At 51.1% G+C, this 15,594-nt stretch overlaps 1 long non-coding RNA gene across 1 annotated transcript; it reads right to left on the bottom strand.

Moving 5' to 3' along the window:
* Positions 1-4,812: 4,812 nt before the first annotated feature.
* LOC144123427 (uncharacterized) lies at positions 4,813-15,371 on the bottom strand. The gene is made up of 3 exons (XR_013313095.1): positions 15,147-15,371; positions 13,786-13,982; positions 4,813-4,937 (listed from the first exon to the last, which is right to left on the bottom strand). It is a non-coding gene; the product is annotated as an uncharacterized LOC144123427 (long non-coding RNA).
* Between the last annotated feature and the right edge of the window lie 223 nt (positions 15,372-15,594).

Genomic DNA, 15,594 nt, shown 5'->3' with positions numbered 1-15,594 from the left:
AGTAACGAATAAAGCACACCGGATTACTGGCGGGTGGCGTATTGTGCAAGAAGCGCCTCACTAACGCGGGCGCAATTTGTTCACGCTTCTAGGTTAGAGGTAAGCTTATCGCCGTTTATGTACATGAAATTACGGATATATCGAACTATTTCGCGATTACATTAGAGTTCGATAAATTCGGGTTGGACTGTATTCCTCTTTATCGAGCACATTTGAAATACTTTTCGCGAGGCAGCAGCCGTCAGAAATCTCCAGAACAATGTTCCAGAAATGCTTGCTCTATTTGCCAGCATTAACAGAAAGGCGGTGCGTACGTGTCACATACCTTTGTCGTAGGGTCGGCAGTGCTGGGTCGTGAGAAGGGACAGAGCAGCATGACGTGTCGGTCTTGGAGATGGCGGTGGATGCGTTGAGCCACGGTGGCGAGGAAAGCAGGCAGCGCGTTTCGCAGCCTGCCGGTGTACCCAAGGTTGGGTTGCTGGCTTTTGTCGCAGTTCTGTCTGGTGATGTCAGGCATCGTAAGGTGGCACAGAACCACCTCTCGCATGGCCGCATGAACAGGATTTGCTGCTGGGGCTTAGAAAGCAAGAAAATGGCGGGAGACATTTTGAAACAGATGGAAAGAATCCACCTCTTAGATCAAACAGGGGCGTCATGGAGGTGCGGAAGTGCGTCGGAGCTTAATTCTAAAATTTTGGAAGAAATAACTTAAAGCAAGATGAAAGCTCAGGAAAACACAAATAAGACGCAGATTAGTGCACGAAAAAGAAGAATATAAAGAGGAGATACTAATATTTATATATGCACTTCAATGCCACGTGGCAGGCGGCGGTGACTCCGCCAGGGACCAGATTATCGGTGCGCTGGGCGATGGAACGTTTGCGACAGCCTTGCCAATGGAGCAGCACAGGCCTCAAAGGATACAAATTTCACTTTTACTGTTTAGAATCGTGCCGTTAGAAGTGAACTTCAGTACAAACAAGCTATCATAACAAGATGTAGCAGTAATAATATGGAGTGTTTTATCTTCGAAGACCACCGCACTAATGACCACTGATATGCTCTCATGGTTTCAAGGAAAGCTTACTCTCCCGCGTAGTGCACTGTGACGTGGTTTGAAAGTGATCGCTAAAGGCTTAAATTAGCCTAGTTGAAGTGCTGGATCAGAGTGTACACTACCCAGAAAGCTGCGAAAACACTCTAGGGCCACTGCAGTTGTACTCACTCCGTTCAGTATGATGGTTCCTGACCACCGTCGCACTCGGGAAACCTGGCTCCAGTGCCTCGCTACAGGCGACTCTAGAACGGGTTCGAACCGCGCGATGACCAACGCCTCACACCGAAGAGAGAGCTGTCTGGCTGCTCCAGAGGAACTCGTTACCCGAGACCACTGCCAAGTACGTGATAAAGGTGGAAATAAAAAGGGTCTCTTACTTTACCTGGGCCGTCGTGGATAGCTGCAGGAGCTCTAGAAAGACCGGCGGCAGAGCGCGAGAGGAACGCACGAGGAACGTGGCTGCTGGTCGCAAGAAGAACGTGCTGCTCGAGCTGCCGACGGAACAGCTGGTGAAAAAAAAAACAGCAGTTGAAAAGAAGGTGACTTAATTTTTTTGTCCTGTGAAAATAATTTCCGCAGAGATAAATTTCAGCGCCTTTTTTTGTACGGAAATTATTTTCGTAATATAATTTCCGTAGAAACACAATTTTCATAAAATAATTTTCGTAGAAATAAACCTGAGCGGTTATTTACCCGCCGCGGTGGCTCAGTGGTTAGGGCGCTCGGCTACTGATCCGGAGTTTCCGGGTCCGAACCCGACCGCGGCGGCTGCGTTCTTATGGAGACAAAACGCAAAGGCGGCCGTGTGCTTTGCGATGTCAGTGTACGTTAGAGATCCCCAGGAGGTCGAAATTATTACGTTGCCTTCCACTACGGCACCTCTTTCTTCCTTTCGTCAGGTGCCCAATGATATATGAGACAGATACTGTGCCATTTCCTTTCCCCCAAAACCAGTTATTATTATTGTTGTTATTAGCGCGTTTTTTTGCTTTTGCAGTACTCTTCGGTGACTTTCCAGTAACGAGCGCTAAGTTCATAGAAGAGGACTAACGCGATTGTCCACTGGTGCGTGTACCTTTCCCGCGGGACAAAATGCTACATTTTGGGAAAAACGAATACAAAAAAAGGAAATAGTAGGGACACCAGCGTTAAAACAATACAACATATATTACTCCCTTGTCTGAGGTTCGCCCATTAGAGAAGTTCGCATCTATAAATCGCCATTGCAAAGTTTGGAGTTACTTTGTCGGTTCCGCTTCTTCTTTCCTGCAGTGCGAGCGCCAGTGGTATTGCGTTGCATAAAATTTGCGAATACCTTCACGATTACATAACAGCTAACGGTAGAGACAGAGAAACAACTTTATTTTTCAGCGGATCAAATGGGCCACCTACTGGGTAAATTCAGCCGCTCCTGTTGGCCAGCAGTTGTAGTCTGTCGGCGATCTCAAGCGCTCTCGTCGCCGACCTGGACTGATCGCCGGGTCCCGTACTGATCAGAACAGCTCCCCATTGTTCATGGGAGTGAGATGGCCTGATAGTGTGTCCAGGGCCTCACTTCAGTATGCTCCCCTGTCAGATGCCTTCTCACCTGCTCGGCTGACAAAACCTCGAGCATACTGCTAGATTTCCTTGCTATCTCCCAAAGCGAACTTTGTTCAGTAGCTTTTAAATAATGAAGCAGAAGTTACAAAACGGCACGTTCAGTCCGGGGTCTGGCTTTTCGATGTACGTAGATACATAAAGAGTCTGTAGATAACCCGACGGAGGCCTCCAGGCTTGTGGGAGCTGTATAGAAATGTTTACGGTTGAGCGGCGTTTAAATCGGGGCGGAGTGGTATGTTGCGTCCAAGCGATGGACCGCTGGCGATGGACCGTTAGCATGCATTCTCAATAACTGCGAGGAAGGCGGCAGTTTGACTAACGTTATCGACGAGCTAGCGACAAGCAAGCCTTTTAAGGTTTGTTTACGATTATACTACCCCCACCAGTAAAATTCCCAGCACGCCGCACAAAGCGCAGTAGCCGGATAGCTGGATGAAGTAGTGAGTCGGTAACTAGTTGAGCATACTGTGACCACCAGCGACTACCTGGCAGTCCAAGCGATGTCCATGTAGCAGTTTTTGTGGCTTACTTTGACACAGTCTGCAGCGGCAAACTGACTTGGACGCACACCAGCCCAGTAAAAGTGCTCTGTAAAGGCACAGAATAACACGAGCCAAATGACCTGAAAAACTTCGATATCGAACTTTGGTAGCAGAGTTTGCTCATGGGCTTAGAGAGACGCCGTAATAAAGGGCTCCGCATTATTTTAGATACCTGCCCTTCTTTAACATGCACCAATGCCGCATGACATACTGGAGTCTTGTCAATCGAAGTGTGGTCGTCGCAGCAGGCATTCTATTACGCGTATTATGGCTCCGCAACCAAAAGCCGTAGAATGGAAGTCACCAGAGCGGATTCACACCTATTTCATATATGGCAACTTCTGCAGCGCTCTTTGGAGAGCAAAAAATAGCAGGCAACCACAGAGAGTTCCACTTCGAGCTTACAGTCACGCCCTTGAAGTGTCCGCAGCATAGGCCAGTTGACCATGACACAGAAGGGAAGGGGCATGGTGGGTCGGGCATAAGGCACTGTTAATGAACGCCACACTGTGGAGCATATCGGAGGCGACCACGAAACCGACAGTATCTTAGGGTAGATTTCGCTCAAACTTGCAAAGATCGGGCCGCAAAACGAGAACGCCAAGCATGCTGTGGAGTCTTCATGCTGCAGGGGACAGGTCGACCCATACGACGTGTCAGCGTTGCTGGGCCGGACCTTTCACCGTGGCTTTTGGTAACCACTCTGGCCGAACATGCTCAGCTTGATAGAGCATAAGAGGAGTGGCGGCCCAAGGCAGCTTTCCGTGTGATATTTTGTGCCTAGAAGGGCGCGTGCGAATCCTTTAGGAGAGAAGCGTGGCCAGAGAGCACCTCTAAGCTGCAAAACAAAACGAGTGCGCGCATCATCTTGGAATCCTTGGGGAAGGAAGTCGAAGGCACCTTCATTGTCTGTCCTTCTCCCTGCGGTCGTGGTCAAAGCATTGCTCTTAATTTCCTATGCTAGCTTGTCGCCCGTCGACATCACTAGGGATGTACTTGGAGGAGCGAGAGGCAGGGCACACGTGACGCCTGTTTACCGCAGAATAAACACGCTATGAATTCACCATCCATGCCACAGTTTTTCGTCCGCTGGGTTGGCGGAGAGAGTAGGCACAGGAATACAGCTGAAAACTCCACCAACTTCAAAAGTCAAAGAATGTTCGACTGCAGGGCACGCCCGATAAAGGCAGCTGAGCCAAGGTCCAATTTGATGTAGTACAAGTCAAGGGGCCGCGCCTACTTTGCGGCTGTGGCCGAACCCATGCTGATAATCTTGCCAGCCACAATTGGCGAATCGTCCGCAATGCGCAGTAAGCCTGTGGACGTTTTCTGCATTGCCAGGTTTATGTGTAACTTCTATTAGAATATTGTATTGATAACAAATTTGGATGCTTCGTAGTTTGCTAATAATAATATTTATCAGAGTGATCACAGGTCTTTCGACCTGTGGTTGCGAAATGGGGGAGATGACCTCCTTACTCCAGAGGCGGAGTGTGCTCGTTCGCCCGGAGATGGACAGGAGGAAATTCAAGAACGAGAGCGCCGTCTTGAACTGCCGCTGTCCGACAGGCTCCCACCATACGAGACGCGGGTGCGCGAGGCAACTTCTTGGGGTACGGCTGGCCATGCAAGGTCTTGTATCGAAACACAGCGGCCCGCACCCCGAAGCGGCCCCCTAGTGAAGAAGCGCCCCCGAAACCGACGAGCGCACGTCGCTGGTCCAGATGCAGCCATACCTGCGTAGCATGAATACAGTGACTTTGTCGCGACGAGTATCAATTATACGAATACTTTAACAGAAAGAAGAAAGCATATAAAGCAGGCGTTATGAGATTATTTATGTCTAGGGTCTAAAATTCGTAACCTAAAGACTCTGTGCAGTTGCTGCACTTGATTTATTTGTTTCACAAATTGAGTTTATCTGTCAAAGCACTGTCGCTAGAGCCAGCCAAACAGGTCTGAGATGCACGTAAGATTCATAGCCCCCCAAGAAAGGAAGAATAGCTTTGCAAAGCTTTCATACGTTTCACAGCGAAAAATTTTGGTGCGGGACTCAAACTTGTCCACGTTGATTCACGCTGCTAGCAAGCGTACGTGGTCAAAAAGACTTCTTTTCGCGAGACTATCTCACACAACAGCGGAACTAATCAAGCTGCAGAGACAAACAGGTAGCCTGCCTATTGTACATTGAGCACAGTCGTTGCATTCTGAAACAAACACATCTCATCCATTCGAGCAAAAACTAGGCCCTCACGTCCGCCCAATATCAAATTAGCCAATAACCTCAAGAACATGAACCGCCTAATCCGTTCGGTAGACTCCAAGCATAAGCCGTCATTTGCACAAACCGCACTCCGGACACATCCACATATACACAGACCCTGCACGCTCCAAAACCGGGTCGTATGCCTTTGTGATTAAAGACCTGTAATCGAAATTCCCGAAACCTATACAGCTGGTCCCTTCAGCAATCCAGCCGCACGCACCGCACTGGAAACAAGCCATTATCCAAGCCATACACCAAACCTCCCTAACAAACCGCACAGCTCTGCACCCCATTATCCCATATAGTGATTCAGCGCATGCAAAACGAACAAAACATAAGAGATAGGTTGTGAAGAAAATCCTCTCCGGCTGCGCTAATGTGCCGCGGGTGACAATGCGAACCACCCAAAAACGCCGGATAGACGTAGAACTGTGCAGCACTTAGCAGAAATAACTCGGCATTATCTCCCAAGTCAGTACCCCCATTTAATAGGCACGAGGTCTCAAGGCGATCCAGGGAAATGAGCTCGTTCGTCAGCCTGCCGGAGGCATTGGCTAATGACTGGCCACCCACAATTGCGTGTCCGAGATTGGCAGCGAGGAACGAAGTAGCGCTATACAAGCAACAGCAAAACTAACGCTACTGTAAAGACGAAGATGTGACAACGAGGTAGCGGCAGTGCTATCGCTGAGCGCGTGCTGCTGCCGGGCTCTAGAATAACCGCTGACGCCTAGAAGGCCTCGTTCTGCGCCTGGTTCTGCCTTCTTGGTTCTGGTGGTGCCTGAGCTTTTAAACCCCCTTTCAAGTGGTGGAGGTTGCTCCTTATCCCGTCCTGGAGCTCCGCAGCGGCACTGTAACGTCAGCAATGCCGAATAACGCCTCCCTGGCTCCCCAGCCACCGGCTGCTCCGCTTGTCTGCTCCGGCACACCTCGACAACGGGACCCGGCTGTCTTCAGTGGGCTCGGCGACTCTGACGTCGAGGACTGGCTGGCTTCCTACGAGCGGGTCAGCACGCACAACCGCTGGGACGACGCCATGAAACTAAACAACGTCATCTTTTACCTGGCTGATGTCGCCAACCTCAGGTTCCGTAACCACGAAGCCGATATCGCCACATGGTCCACGTTCAAGACGAGCTTCACTGAGGCATTTGGCCGTCCTGGCGTGCGCAAACTTCGCGCCGAACAGCGCTTACGCGAACGGGCTCAGCAGCCTGGCGAGACATTTACTAGTTATATTGAGGACGTGGTGGATCTTTGCAAGCGCGTGAACAGCGATATGACCGAGGCTGATAAGATCCAAAATATCATGAAGGGTTTTGATGAAGATGCGTTCCAAATGCTTCTAGCCAAGCAGCCGGACACCGTGGCCTCTGTCATCAGCTTGTGACAGAGCTACGAGGAGCTCCGCAAGCAACGCGTCCTCACTCGTCGCACCGTGCAGCCTGCCGACGTCCTGTCCGCTGATGTCGAGACCGCAGGAGGGCAGCAGCTCAGGCATGACATTCAGAAGTTCATTCGAGAGGAGATCGCACGCCAACTAGCGCTCATCTCTGGAGTTCGGAACCCCCCGCCAGCGCTGTCTCCCACCCTTCAGCAGAGGATCCGAGCCCAAGTCGCGGAGGCCCTGCCACCCCTGCCCCAGCAACCTGTGGCTGCCCCTCTTACGTACGCCGCCGTTCTTGCCAGACCACCATCCCATCCCTTGAGCCCTTTTCAAGACGCCACTCAAGCGCCGCCACCTTCGACGCCCCCGCCTGATTTCTCGTATCGGGCTCAGGTGGCACAACCGTCGCCTCGCTTCAGGCCAGCAGTCTCGCACTACGGTCGTTTGTGACGTACTCGCGACAATAGGCTTATTTGCTTTGCCTGCGGCTTCGCCGGCCATGTAGCCCACTACTGCCACAGACGTCCTTCTTCGCCTGCTGACGTCCTGCCACCATCTGCGTATGGGTCTTACATACAGCCGCCCCACGTGCAAGCGGACCCATTGCCTCCTGCCTTTTCTACCAACCGCCAGGTTGCCACCTCTCATCGTTCTACTTCTCCGCGGCGCCGTTCCCTATCTCCTATGCGCCGTCGGGCCAGCACTTCCGCTGCGGAAAACTAATGAGCGCAGTTCCCGAGGCAAGAGCTGCGTCCCCTCTGAACTCTACAAGGCCTCTGCTCTCACCAACAAACGTTATTGATGTTTTTGTCGAAGGTGTTGAACCTGTGCTCTCGTGGTCACCGGAGCTGCTGTCTCAATTATGGACGCGAAATTTTGTCGAAAACTGAAAAAAGTCATGACGCCATTTTCAGGGGTTCCTCTTCGCACTGCTACCGCCGAACAGGTCGAGTCGCTCGCAACCTGCACCGCGCGAGTCGTTATTCAAGAAGTCTTGTACGTCATTCAATTCCTGATGCTCTCCTCTTGCTCCCATGACGTAATTCTAGGATGGGACTTTCTTTCTGAGCACTCCGCCGTTGTCGATTGTGCCCGCGCCGATGTTACTTTCTCGGCCCTGCCCAACGCCTACCCGGCCGCACCGTCTCCTGAATATCCGGCCAAAGTACACCTGTCTCACGATGTCGAGCTCCCGGCAAATTCCTCTGTCATTGTATCCCTCTCGTGCGCCTCACCACGCAACCAACCTGCTGTAACTGTACTCTTTACCCCCTCGGAGTTGTTTCTTCGCCGCAAGAACATGCCGCAACCCTTCGCTGTCCTCACGGTGACCTCCGGAACGACAGCCGTGCTCGTCAGCAACCCTCTCTCATCTCCAGTGACCCTGATTCATGGTGAATGCCTTGGGTGCGTCGAACCAGCTGAACTTCTGCAACTTGACGACGACCGAGAAACTGCTCTCCCGTGATCGCTGGACTCTCTTACTCCTGTTCTCCTGTCACCCCAACCACCCTCTGACATTCTGTATAGCGCCATCGATCAAGATCTCACTTCTCCCTACCGTGACCAGCTATTCCACCCGTTGCACCAATTTCGTTCATCGTTTACGCGTGCCAGCCTCCCCTCGGGCGTTCTTCACATGTCCACCATACCATCGATACCGGTTCCCATCCACTTCTGCGACAGCGCCCATATCGCGTGTCAGCGACAGAGCGTCGAGTCCTCAACGAGCAAGTGGACGACATGCTCGAGCGTGGGATTATACAGCCGTCGCACAGCCCTTGGTCATCCCCGGTCGTGCTGGTTCGAAAGAAAGATGGCTCCATAAGATTCTGTGTGGATTATCGCCGCCTAAACACAATAACTAGGAAAGACGTTTATCCTCTACCACGCATCGATGACGCCTTCGATTGTCTGCAAGGTGCGGAATGCTTTTCGTCCCTGGATCTGCGTTCTGGATACTGGCAAATCCCCATGTCCAAATGCGATCGTGAAAAAACTGCTTTCGTCACGCCCGACGGACTATACGAATTTAACGTCATGCCATTTGGTCTTTGCAATGCCCCCGCAACATTCGAACGCATGATGGATAACGTCTTGCGCGGCTTGCGCTGGAAGACGTGTCTTTGCTACCTCGACGACATCGTTGTTTTCTCGGCCGACTTCTCCACACATCTGACTCGTCTGCGCCAAGTGTTGACCTGCCTCACCGCCGCCGGCCTGCAACTAAATTTGAAGAAATGCCACTTCGGCGCTCGCCAACTGACCGTACTCGGCCATGTCGTATCCAAAGCGGGCATCCTTCCGGATCCGGCAAAGCTTCGCGCTGTTGCCCACTTTCCAAAGTCCTCTACTCTCAAAGAACTGCGGAGTTTCATTGGCCTCTGTTCCTATTTTCGGCGCTTCATCCGAAATTTCACTACAATCATTTCGCCTTTGACGCGGCTTCAAGGCCAGAACTCCTTGTCGTCATGGTCCTCTGAGTGCGATGAAGATTTTGTTACCCTACGTCGACTCCTTACTTCACCTCCCATCCTTCGCCATTACGACCCTAACGTCCCGACAGAAGTACACACGGATGCTAGCGGCGTGGGCATTGGTGCTGTGCTCGCCCAGCGAATACCTGGATTTCCAGAATACGTTGTCGCCTATGCGAGCCGCACGCTGTCCAAGGCCGAGATAAATTACTCCGCCAGAGAAAAAGAATGCTTGGCCATTTTGTGGGCCATAACCAAATTCCGACCATACCTCTACGGCCACCCCTTCGACGTAGTCACCGATCATCACGCTTTGTGCTGGCTGTCATCGTTGAAGGATTCATCGGGTCGCCTTGGCCGCTGGGCTCTGCGCCTCCAGGAGTACGACATTCGAGTCGTCTATCGCTCTGGCCGTAAGCACTCTGACGCTGACGCCCTCTCCCGGTCTCCGCTGCTTTCCGACACTGCGACCATCTCGAGCATTGACTCCGAGCTGTCCTCGTTGCGCCTGGTAAACATGCTTGTGGAACAGCGCAAGGACCCCTGGATTACATCTCTCGTGCACCATCTGTCTGGGCCCCCTACGGCAGCTGCCTCTCGCTCACTTCGGCGACTAGCCCACCACTTCACTCTGCATGACGGTCTCCTCTATCGTCGCAATTACATGCCCGACGGTCGAAAATGGCTCCTCGACATCCCTCGCCAACTTCGAGCTGAAGTCTGCGCCTCTGTCCATGCCGACCACCGGACTGCTAATGCTGGTGTTTTGAAAACCTACACTCGACTTCGGCACCGGTACTGCTGGCGTGGAATGTACAGCTTTTTAAGCAAGTACATTCACTCATGCATTGCGTGCCAACGCCGCAAGTCTCCGTCACAGCGCCTTTCTGGCCCATCGCAGCCATTGCCTTGCCCTGCCCGTCCCTTTGATCGCGTCGGCATCGACCTTTACGGGCCCCTGCCCTCTACCCCTTCAGGTCACCGTTTGGTTATAGTCGCCATAGACCATCTCACGCGCTATGCTGAAACGGCGGCTCTTCCGGCGGCTACAGCGCGAGACATGGCCTTCTTCATTCTCCGCCAGCTCATTCTCCGCCACAGCGCCCCTCGTGAGCTTCTGAGCGACCGCGGCCGTGTGTTTTTATCCGAGGTTGTTCAGGCGCTTCTGCAAGAGTGCCGCATCGTTCACAGAACCTGCACAGCGTACCATCCTCAGACCAACGGCCTCACCGAACGGTTTAACCGGACACTCGGTGACAAGCTCACCATGTATATCAGTCCCAACCATTCCAACTGAGACCTCGTTCTTCCGTTCGTCGCCTACGCTTATAATACCGCCGTCCAGTCCACCACAGGCTATTCTCCGTTCTTTCTTCTTTACGGCCGCGAACCTACAAGCATGCTTGACACCATTCTTCCCTACCATCTTGATGCATCTGACTGCGCAACTGCTTCTGAAATTGCCAAGTATGCCGAGGAATGCCGCCAGCTCGCCCGTTCCCTCACGTCCGCTGACCAAAATCGACAAAAAGAGCGTCGGGATTCCGGTAGTCACACTCACGTACCCCTTTCCCCCGGCTCACTTGTCTCGCTCTGGATCCCTGCTGGCTCTCCTGGCCTGTCGTACAAATTCCAAGCCAAATATCAAGGCCCTTACCGTGTTCTTTCTCAACCTTCCCCTTTGAACTATGTCGTCGAACCACTGACACACTCCTCTGACCTTCGCCGTCGTGGCTGTGAAACGGTGCATGTCAGTCGCCTCAAGCCTTACCATGACCCCTTGATCTGCACTACGCCTTGAGTCGCCAGGATGGCTCCTTTCATCCCCTGGGGCCATTGTAAAGACGAAGATGTGACAACGAGGTAGCGGCAGTGCTATCGCTGAGCGCGTGCTGCTGCCGGGCTCTAGAATAACCGCGGACGCCTAGAAGGCCTCGTTCTGCGCCTGGTTCTGCCTTCCTGGTTCTGGTGGTGCCTGAGCTATTAAACCCCCTTTCACTACTAACACATGCGAGAGAAACGCAATTGCTCCCTCCACCACACAAGAGACGGACACCAAACGCACCGCTTATCCCGTACAGACCGTCGCAATAAGAAGAAGACTCATTTAGCTGGCCATATCTGCTGGGCTTAGTTCCGTAAAGTTAAGTTCTAGTTGATGAGGAAGCTTTATTTCTCGTTTCACAGAACCGATCTTTTCTTTTACAGGTAAATTTCTTCCTACTAACTGATGAAAAGTGATCTGAAAGTTTCGGTCAAACTCTGTGAAACGCGAAAAACGAAAGCCGCAGTTAGTTATCGAAGTAACGGGAAATCGGTTGAAGGATTCAAGAAAAAAGGAACACAAATCGTGCATATTCGGTTACACTGTAAAGCAGGATGCATAGATACACGAGAACGTCAAAAACCACAAAATCTTGAGCGAGGCTCCATGCTAGTGCCGTTAGTTTTCACTTTTAAGCCGGGGTGGGATTACTTTGAAAGTGTTAACGAAGGGTGTCAACTCTTCTGCAGCAGCTAATATATTTGTTCAATTCTCTTTCGTTTAGGTGTTCCGTTCTATTCCAGTCATCCTGATGATGTTGACAAAAGAACCTCTACCACTACGAACGGATAGTCGATGATTACAAAAGAGGACTCCCGGCTCCACATAAATACCACCGCGGGATTTCCGCTACGGACAATTAAAAAGAAATGAATAGACCTGCAACTCCACAGCACTGAAAGAAACACTGAACATTGTCTGGCAAAACAAGGTTCGGCACCTAGGTACGACAAGCTGCTTTTGAGTAAAGGAAATGGCGCAGGAACTGTACCACATCTCTGAAGACACCTCAATCACGCCGTGATGTGTAGGGAAGAAGGTGGGAATGAAAGTGTAAGGAGAGAAAGAGGTGCCTTGGTGCAGGACTTCACAATGATATAGACAAGCAGGGGATCTTTAACGTGCAATGACATCGTATAGCACACGGGCGAGTTTTGCGTCTCGCTTCCATCGAAACGCGTCCGCCGCGGTAGGGTTTTAACCCGGCCACTCTGGCTCAGTAGCCGAGTGCTGTAACCACTGAGCCACCGTGGTGGGTGAGTCCTACTATCAACAGGTCAACGAACGCCACGAACACAAACGAGAGCAACTATCTGCTTCCTGCACCACACACATATTTCACCCCAAAACAATCCAGATCTCTTCGTAGGACCGAAACGAAATTACTCCTTACCCCACACAGACTATTTATTTGGCTCCCGCAGCGACCCAAATTGACTCAGTTGTCTTCATCAAATGGCAGAATTTGAGAATAATATTTTTCACATGCAACACTGCCTAAAAAACCTTATTTTCCCTACCCCCCTTTAGAACATAAAACGCTTGGCATAAGTCGGCATAACTGGATAAACCCCCCGCTATATAGCCGAAGAGGTGACCTACTATCAGTGGTGGGTCACCTGCATCCACTGCCTTCTTCTACATCGATAAAACTCTCGGAAAGACAACAAAATAATTGGGGGACACATAAGCTGCACCTTTAAACATATGACGTGATAGCGTTAATGAGTCACGTCAGAGGCTTCTCTTGACCACGCCGACACGGACGCTCTTTCCGTATTATGCGAAAGGACACCTGACAGGCCTATAAAGCCCTGCTTTAACCACGCAGTACTAGAGCGCCTGCGTCGCCTGTAGGGGTATCGTGTGTGACTCAAGGGATACGGATTCGATTCCGTTCTAAGTAGCCCATTTTCATTTCACCACAATTCATTTATTTTATATATTTCATGTCCTAAGGAGGTGTAAGCCATGTTGCGACATTCGCATTACAAACAGTTCCTAGGTGAAGTCACGACTCTCTATCCCAACTTGCTTTCCTGCAAACACCGGTGGCGACAACAACCGTGTCCGGTTCTCCTGAACGGCACCCTTGACGCTGTTGCCTTAAAAAATGCTGCGGCGAGGCATTCAAGGAAAGGGTGACAGCTTGACAGAAGGAAGAGATGACACGTGCGTTACGGTGCTGTACCACACAAGGCGGAGCCGGCGGAAGGCTTAAGAGACGAAAGAAAAATCCTGCGTATCGGGTTAAACTATAAAGCATACAGGATGCATAGATACACGAGCACATCAAAACCTAGAAAATGCTATAGCAACAAATTTTGACTTTGAAGGCGCATCGACCTCTCCCTAGAAATGCTAAAGAAACCGGCCTGTATTTGTTCTTCACCGGCTAAGATGTCCTTGCTTTTCTACTCGCGCTTTACACGTTAATATCGAGTTCCATTTGACGCTGATGGTGCGTGCTCGCGTTGACTATACGTCGTGCAAAGCTATGCACATAGATATAGGTGCGCATTTAGGCAGCCGCCGCTCGCAATAGATTTCTCGTGTTTTTCTTAAAAAGGGACACTTGCTTTGTGTGAAGCTTTCTTATGCGCGAATCATGCGCGCGCTGTTCACTCACCAGCCACGCCAATCAGCCCGGGAGTGTTCGTGCACTTCCTGCCAACGGAAGTCGACCCGCTGGGAAAAGTAGTGTCGTCCGTCGTTGACGGCGAACAGCTGGGCGTCGGCGTGCGGGTCGGTGCTGTCGCCACGCTCCTCCTCGGGATACTTCGGGGCCTGCTCGACGGCCGCGCCTTCGGCCTCAGCTGCCTGCGCCTGCATGCCATGATGTCAAAGTAACAGGACCGGGGATCTTGAAAGTTACCCGAAATATGAAGTCCCTCTCATGATGATATATTACTGCGTGTATGTAGCTACAAACGGTAGCCATCACCGTATCCCACTTAGAGAAATCAACGCGTATAAAAAGTTGGAGTCAGGGATCCAATTCTGAAGTAGAGTGTTTGACAGCAACCCATCCACTTCGAGATCAGCCCGGTGACGTCATCAATTTTCGTTAATTTATGGCCAGCGCTAATGTCTTCTCTAACTACTTAGTCGGATTCCAAGACAATCTGTTTCTACCTTAAGCTGTACTTCGTGCAAAAAAAAAGCCCGCAAAAGTGAGCCAGAGAAGGGAACAGGAGACTGGCCTCCTGCCTCACTGTTTAAAGATGCGTTATTATGAAAAATTTCAAAAGGGACTTTTAGCATGAAAAAGGCAGAGGGACATGATGAACACTTTATCTCTGGCCAGTTTGGTGCGCTTCTTTATGAAAATTAAATTTTTAGCTGATGCACAGTTTTAAATTTGACATAAGTTTACTTCCGGTTTTTGTGCACAGTACTGCAGCAGTAGTCCGCAGCTGGGCAATAAGGACGTAGTCCAAAATTACTGCTGAGAAAAGTGCGAAGCCAAGCTTAAAGAGGTGCTCGCTATCACGGCCTGGGCTCTCTTGGTGACGCCTTTGTGCAAATATCTGGAGGTGCTTTTCGCAACGAATATTGAAAATATTCGAGTTAGCTGTGTGCAACTCATGGAAGGCGTTCTAAGTGCGCGCATTCGCGCAGTGCAATGTCGTTCCAGGCTTATTGTTTCAATTCATTGCTGAAGGAAATACAATTAGCCTGTACCGCCGTGCGATAGATCTGTCCTGTAAGGTATACACCTAGGTCATGTATGGACCGCCGCTTTACAACGTACATTTTACCGATATCAAAACCTTCTTGGGAAGCGTCATTGCTGCAGACATGCTTATTGCTAAGCTATGGAAATAAAACGGCTGACAGACAGCGCAAGTCCTATATACATATATCCGGCTGTATGACCTTATCTCCCGAGGTATAGTAAATTTTGAATCTGTCCGGTCACTATGCTTGTGTAGTTCCTGGCCCTGTATCGATCTGTCATCCGAAAATGCGGATTTAGTGCTTCCGTACCAGAAGCTTCGAGGCCTTCGAGTGGTCTGCAGAGGGCACAGAAGGCTGCAGGCTGAGGAATGCCCCGGCCGATGTGGTGGCTGCCCGAGCACGTGTTGTGCCGTGCAGAGTTGCGGCCGGTGCGAGGAGCACGTGAGCGATCGCCTGGTGGACACGGCGCGTGCGGTGTGCGAGTGAGGACAGCGGCTGGTCTTCTCCGGTGTCCAGGCGGTAAAGGTGGTGGCGCCAGTCCCTGCGGCTGACGCCAAGGAAACCAGCTTATGAATAAAGAGAAGTCCCGCTTAGTGAGTGGGGCAGCAAACGCTCGACTTACGGCCAGCTAACCACAAGCATGAAGTCACATTACGCCTTGGTGATCGCTGCTCCGTTTTTCACAAATTTTATTGCAGCGCGATAAACGTGAGGTCCAGAAGCGAGCACAGAAACGCAAGTTACAAGCGACCAACCG

The sequence above is a fragment of the Amblyomma americanum genome, chromosome 3, assembly GCF_052857255.1.
Source record: "Amblyomma americanum isolate KBUSLIRL-KWMA chromosome 3, ASM5285725v1, whole genome shotgun sequence".
NCBI classification, from domain to species: domain Eukaryota; kingdom Metazoa; phylum Arthropoda; class Arachnida; order Ixodida; family Ixodidae; genus Amblyomma; species Amblyomma americanum.
Note: the sequence above shows the minus strand (reverse complement) of the source record. Positions and strands in the feature narration are given on the sequence as shown.